Source organism: Mauremys mutica, chromosome 2 (genome assembly GCF_020497125.1).
Source record: "Mauremys mutica isolate MM-2020 ecotype Southern chromosome 2, ASM2049712v1, whole genome shotgun sequence".
NCBI lineage: Eukaryota > Metazoa > Chordata > Testudines > Geoemydidae > Mauremys > Mauremys mutica.
This window is the reverse complement of record NC_059073.1, coordinates 177,643,849-177,650,751: the sequence shown is the minus strand read 5'-3', so window position 1 is coordinate 177,650,751 and position 6,903 is coordinate 177,643,849. Positions and strand designations below refer to the sequence as shown.

Genomic DNA, 6,903 nt, shown 5'->3' with positions numbered 1-6,903 from the left:
CAGGGTTCTCCTGGGTGGTAGGAAGCCTTCCACTCAGTTAACGTATCTGCCCAACTGGCAGTTTTTCTTTTGCTGCTACGAAACACAAGGTTTCCCCCACAGAGGTTCTGATCCATTTCCTCTTGGATTGCCTATGATCTTCACACAACGGCGCCTGGCGCAGTTCATCATTAAGGGTGCACTTGGCAGCCGTCTCTACCTTCCTCCCAGGGGGGAGTGGCCGCTTCATATTCTCACACTCTGTGGTTTCTAGGTTCCTCAAGGGCTTGGGGCATTTATGCCCCTAGGTTCGCCGCCCCACCAACTCCTGGGTCTTCAACCTGGTTATAAGCAGACTTATGCCTGCTCCATTCGAGCCCCTGACAACATGCTTGCTGAGATACCTGTCCCGAGGGACAGGTTTTTTTCCTTGTAACCTTTGCATCGGCTGGACAAGTCTCCGAGCTTCGGGCTCTCACAGTGGACCCACGGTGCACTATGTTGTGTAAGGACAAGGGGCGGTTGTGACCACGTCCGGCCTTCCTCCCTAAGGTGCTGTTGACCTTTCGTGTCATCCGGGATATCTTCCTTCCGGTCTTCTTTCCGAAGCCCCATTCATTGCGACGGGAGCGCATTTGCCCTCCCTAGACGTCCGTAGGGCGCTCGCTTTTTATGTCGAGCGGACAAGCTTTTTTGTACGCCCCCAACTCTTCGTTGTATTGGCAGACCGAATAAAGGGCCTACCTGTCTCCTCCCAAAGCTTTTCATCTAGGATGACGTCATGCATTTGTACCTCCTGTGACTTGGCCTATGTTCCGTCGAGCCACCTTACTGCTCGTTTCACCAGAGCTCAGGCTTCTTCTGCTGCCTTTCCGACTCACATACCCTTCCAAGGGCTATGTCATGCTACTACCTGGTCCTCTATCCGGACCTTTGCCTCTTTGGTCTAACTGTCCAGAGATGATGCAGCCTTTGGCTCAGCAGTTTTGCATTCTGCAACATCTCACTCCGACCCCACCGCCTACGTAAGGCTTGGGAATCACCTACATGGAATGGATATGAGCAATCACTCGAAGAAGAAAAAACGGTTACTTACCTTTGTAACTGTTGTTCTTCGAGATGTGTTGCTCATATCCATTCCAAACCCACCCTCCTTCCCCACTTTCGGAGTAGCCGGCAAGAAGGAACTGAGGAGTGGGTGGGTCGGCTGGTGTATATATCCGGCGCCATGGTGGCGCCACTCCAGGGGGCACCCAGCCGACCCACTGAGTTGCTAGGGTAAAAGTCTTCCGACGAACGTGCACGCGGTGCGTGCACACCTACATGGAATGGATATGAGCAACACATCTCGAAGAACAACAGTTACAACGGTGAGTAACCGTTTTTTCCTCTTGGGGAGGCAGAGGCAGAGCAGGCAATGAACTTGGCTTGAGTCAAGGTCTTGTCCTGGTTAAGTAGTGACAGGGCTTTTAAGGGGCTCATGCTCCAGGTTCATGCCTTCCTGTCATCCTGGAGCAGCTCAGGAAGCAAGTCCTCCTGGAGGGCCCTGCCCACATCCGTGTTCTCCAGGCTCCCTTGGGGGCAGAGGAAATTAAGGATCTAGCTCTAGCTTCTATCCTCTAGCATCTCCCGCAGAGCGGCTGAGGGGAAAAAGCGAGTCCTGGCCCAGGGGGAACTGGGAGCTGACAGGAAAATACTGATGGAGTCCCCTCTCCCTTTCCCTTCCATTAGAACTCAGCAGAATTCCCCAGGCTGGGTCACCATGTGGCACAGCTGGCTCTGTTCATCAGTGACCCAGGCAAGGACCTCAGCCGGAAGGCCAGGGAGGGGGTTTACCAGCTCTACCAACTGCTGCTGCACCAGAGGGGTAAGGAACCCATCTGGGAAATGGCACCCGACAGAAGAGTGAGACTGGGACCCCAGCCAATTTCTTTCAGACTGACCCCGGCTGGAGGATGAGTCTCTGTCTGTCTCTTTCTCTGTTCTACACCACCCCCTGCAATTCTGTTGGGCCAGGCACGCAGCGAGGACTCTGCCCACTGTGCAGCCACCAATGGGATTGGAAGGATACAGGCACTGCAACATGAATGCCAAATGCATGTGTGTGTCTCTTTCCCAGGGCTGACCATCCAGGAGGCCGAAGAGCTGTGGTGCTGGGACAGCAGGCTCCTGGGCTACAGGAACACGGCCAGGGTGGGGGAAGTAAGGACATTCTGCCAGGGCATGAGACAGCTCAGGGAGTGGGGGTGGCTGGGTCCCCTGCAGTGGCTGCCTCCTGTGGCCACTAGATGGAGATGCCGTTCTAGCCCCAGGATTTGGAGCCTGGCTCTGGGCAAGCTGCTAGTGCCTCACATCCTGTTGGTTTTAGGTCTTCGGCAAGTTCTTCTCGGAGAGGCAGAGAAGATTTTTCCTCTAGACGGAGGGCAGTGCTGGCCATCCACGACCCCCTGCTGCGTGTCAGCCAGGCTGGGCTGCTCATCGCTTACTCCCTCCTGTGGGAAACCCAGCAGCTGCTGGGGGACAAGGTAAACAGCTGCATTAGACTCAGGAGATTGGGGCGGGACCCAGGCCTCATTGCCATCCTATCACCATTCGCTGGCCTGGCAGCAAGGAGCCTAGTGGGGAATGAGAGTGAGAGCAGGTGCTACTGGGAAGGAAGATGGTGGGTGGAGGATAGGGATCCATTGGAGAGTGTCACTAGGAGCAGTGCATAATATGAGATGTCCTATCCTGTTTACTCAGGTCAGATTATGACATAATAGAATAGCTGAAGTATTCTATTTTATTTGTATTTTATTTTGAAATTGTTAAGTGCAGCAGGCTCCAGGCAGTTGTGTAAAGATGTCAGGAGCTGGAAGGCGCTGTCAGCCCCGCACTAGGGCAGTGTTCTGCACCCTCTGCTGCTGGCTCAGTTTCTCCGTCCTTTGGAAATAAGACAGACGCTTGTTTTCACAGCCAGTCGATTGCCCAGTGTCATCACCCTGCGTGCTGGCTGGGTTGGGTAACTCCTCTGGTCACCACCCTCTCCAGCCTGCCTTGGGCTTGGAGCGTGAGGAGGAGGGCGAGGGACAGCAGGCAACCCTGAACATTCACCATCCATCGCTCCATCACCTAGAGCAAGTGAGTGGCATTAGGGTTCCTCTGTGGTCTCCCCAGGCCAGTGGATGGGGGATGGCTGGTGCTGGAGGGGCAGCTGAGGGCAGAGATTGCTGGGGCTGAAGATTGGGGAGAAGAAACAGGATAAATTCTGAGATTGGTCACTAGTGGGAAGGAATCGGAGGAGCGGGAGGCAGGTTGGGGGATCCTGCTGGCTGTGTGGGGTGCTGACTGGGTAATCTCCTCACTAGGAAGTGTCAGTGAGGCCCGAATCTCACACGCTCATTGGTCTCCTTTGGGTCTCACAGGAGCTCATTGAGGAGCTGTCTGATAACTTGCCACCCGGCGGCGTCCTCGCTAACTCCGATTGCTGTGGGCAACCTCAGGTACCGAGACCCTCCCGTCCAGTTCCCCTGACCCCGGTGCTGCTCAGGCCCAGGGCTGGGAGTCACTGCCCCTCCTGCTCCCAGGGCACCTCCCAAGGGTGGCTCCTGTGGCAGAGGTGGTGGGAAGGTTCCCTCACTCCTGGCTGGGCTGTTTTTTCGCTCCAGTAACATTGCAATGGCTCTGGGGAGAGGCTCACTCCCAGGATCAGATAGAGGAGGGGCAGTAGAGTCCAGGGAACAGGTGCTATTCCTGTCCTGTCACTGTCTGTCTGAGAAACCTTGGCCTGGTCATTCCCTGGCTCAGTGCCTCAGTTTCCATTCTCACCAGCCTCTGCCTAGTTCCCTGCAGTTTTGCAGCTATGTTGGTGCCAGTCCCACCCCTGTGCTGCACAGTCCTATACCGGCTCTTCTCTCTTGCCTGCACCATGACAGCTGCCCTGGAGCCAGAACTGGAGACCCACCTCCTTCAAGCTGCCGTGCATGCCATCTTCACCCTGGGCACGGAGAACACCACCATCTAAGTCCAGGTAGATCATGCTACAGTCATGGATCGAAGAGCCAGCTGTCATCCTGCCACACATCATTTTTAATTGCCTGCAGTGGGATGTGAATGAAAGAGGCCAGGATATGTGTTTGGGGTCTCACCAGTGCTTCCCAGAGACCCCTTGTGACGGGACGGACTGGCCCCGCACTGGGACTGAGAGAGTTAACCCTTCCCTGCTGACAGAGGAAACCACACCCCTAAGGCTCTGCTGGGCATGCTCCAACCGGGAGTCAAGCATAAAAGCCTGCAGAACTGATTAATCAGGGCTGGCAGCTTGGGAAGAAGGATGCCCTGCAGAAGCTCCAGCCCAGGAGCAGTTGCAAGGAAGGAGGGAGCTGAGGAGCCAGGAAGCGGGCCCAGAGACTGGCAGCCGTGGGAATCCCAGGGAGCATCGGGTGCTGAGGACCCTGAAGCCACAAGAACTGGTATGTTTGGAGGACTGGTAGGAAGTGACCCAGGGAAGGGAAAGGAGTGGTATCTTCCACCACTCTGAGGGCAGCATCTTGTGGTAGGATTCCCCGCTGACTCATGGCGGATAATTGGTCTTGATAACACTAAGTTGAGGTCCACTGGGGAACTGGATTGTGCACTTGAGGATATAATTTGTCTAGGCCTTTCAGAAATCTTATTGATATGTCATTAGAAAACTCAGATTGATTATCCACATTAGGCTGGAATGCAGAAACAGCTGCTAGGTTTACTCTGGCAGAACAAATGGCCAACGCTTGACCTTTCAGGTATAGCAGATATTCTAGAATGTGTGGGATCAAGAAGTAGGTCAGCAAAATCCCTGAATGACATGACCAGATGGAAAAATGTCTCCACTTAGAAAGGAAAGTAGCTCTCGTGGATGGATTTCTACAATTTAGAAGGACATCCTACACCTCTTTTGAACAAGACTGCTCTCTACCATCTAACCATGGAGCATCCATGTGGTTAAATGAAGCACTTGGAGGTTCAGGTGAAGCAGCCAATCATGGCCTTGGGAAATTAAGTCCAAAACCACTGGGAACAAAATTGGAGATTTCATTGACAGATTCATTAATGTGGAGAACCAGTGTTGGTGGGCCCACATTAGACCTATGAATAGGACTCTGACACGGTCCTGCCTGATCTTCAGCAAGACTTCATGAATGAGTGGGATTGGCAGGAAAGCACAGAGGAGCCTTTCTGACAAGGGAAACAAGAACACATCAGTCAGGGAATCCTGGCTGCGACCTTGCAGGGAACAGAATTGCTGACATTTTCTGCTGGTTCTTGTTGCAAATAGGTCTACTTGGGGAGATTCCCACCATTGGAAGATGTCTGGTCACATCTAGGTGAAGCGACCATTTGTGCTTGTAAATGATCTGCCACGGGGGTCTGCAAAACCATTCTGCATCCCCAGAAGGTTAGATGCTTCAAGATCCACCAAACTGGCACTACAGAATTCCGAAAGACAAGTCACCTCTTAGAAGAGTGGGGGAGATTGGGCTCCACCTTGCCTGTTGAGGTAAAATATTGCCACAGTGTTGTCTGTGAAAACTAAGAGCATCTCCCTTGCAGCTGGAGCCAGGGCTGTGTGCCCCCACCCTGCGGCTTCAGCCAGGGCTGTATGCCCCCAAACCTGTGGCTTCAGCCAGAGCTGTGTGCCCCCAAAGGCTGCGGCCAGAGCTGCAGCCAGGGCTGTGTGCCCCTCTCGCAGCTGCAGCAGGAACCTGGCTGTGTTCCCCCACAGTGGGGCTCGGACTCTCAGTTCCCTCATATGGGGCTCTAGCTGTCATTCCTCCCCCACAACTCTCTTGCCCCCATTTTTAGTAAAAGTCATGGACAGTCACAGCTCCTGTGATTTTTTGTTTATTGCCTGCGACCTCTCTGTGACTTTTACCAAAAATAACCATGACAAAATCTTAACCTTAATAATGGTCTCTCTGTGTGTTTTATCTGAAGCTGCTGCCATTGCAGCCAGGGAATGCCTGAAAGATGTGGACTCAGAATGACATGTTGATCAAGATCTTGTAAGCCAGTGTTGCATCAGACCTTGAACCAAGGGCCTGGAGGATGAATATTGAAGATTGTATGAAGGAAAGAGAGGATAGGAGCAAGTCTCAGTAGGAATAGGAGAGGGAGATGCGCCCGGACATAATGGGGCTTCTCTGGCAGCAAAAACAGATGCTGCAGACTCTTGTAGACCTACATGTTCAACAATCCCAGCTCACCCCTTTGGAGTCCATGGAGAATTCCAGTATAGCACCTCCCTTCACTTTCCAAGACAACACTCCACTTGGCATCAGGGTCCACATCCCTAACCCTACCCCTCCACCCTTGGGGACATTAAGGACAATCACAGCTTCTCATACACAAACCTACGAAAGCCATGGTTGATGTATGTGTAGCTAAAATAGACATGAATGTTCCTTCCCCTTCTTTAAGCTCTGTTAATATTCAAAGCTTAAATGTATGGATTTGCTTTTAGCTTGCGCACAAATTTTTTGAAGTGTTTTCGTTAGTCAATTAAATTCTTTTGTTTGGAAAATAATTCATCTTTATTAGTTCCCAACCTGTGCTGCAGAATGCCTAGCGCTAGTGAAAGCACTTATACAATAACTACTGTGACACAACTCATAGGATCAGTGGCAAACAGTGTAATAATCATAAATGTACAGCAAGCACCACAAAATTCCTAACAAGCCCCCAAACTGCAGAGCCAGCTAGAGCTCAGTACACAACACATTACTGTGGCTCGCTGTTAAAGTGCTCTTTTCAAAGCCTCCCTGAGCTGTATGGATCTGTGTAGAGCTCTTCTAATGGCACTTCAAACTCGGTAGACAACCGCTCCATCTCCGCCCTCCATCCCAGCGGCAACTATCCTCCCTCTCTGCTTCATAGATATTATGCAGGACACAGCAGGCAGTGATA

The 6,903-nt window shown here is 52.4% G+C and overlaps 1 long non-coding RNA gene across 1 annotated transcript; it reads left to right on the top strand.

Moving 5' to 3' along the window:
• The first annotated feature begins 2,274 nt into the window (after positions 1-2,274).
• Positions 2,275-6,674, top strand: LOC123363760. The gene is made up of 5 exons (XR_006576886.1): positions 2,275-2,504; positions 2,935-3,099; positions 3,384-3,461; positions 3,894-5,497; positions 5,935-6,674. It is a non-coding gene; the product is annotated as an uncharacterized LOC123363760 (long non-coding RNA).
• The last annotated feature ends 229 nt before the right edge of the window (positions 6,675-6,903 follow it).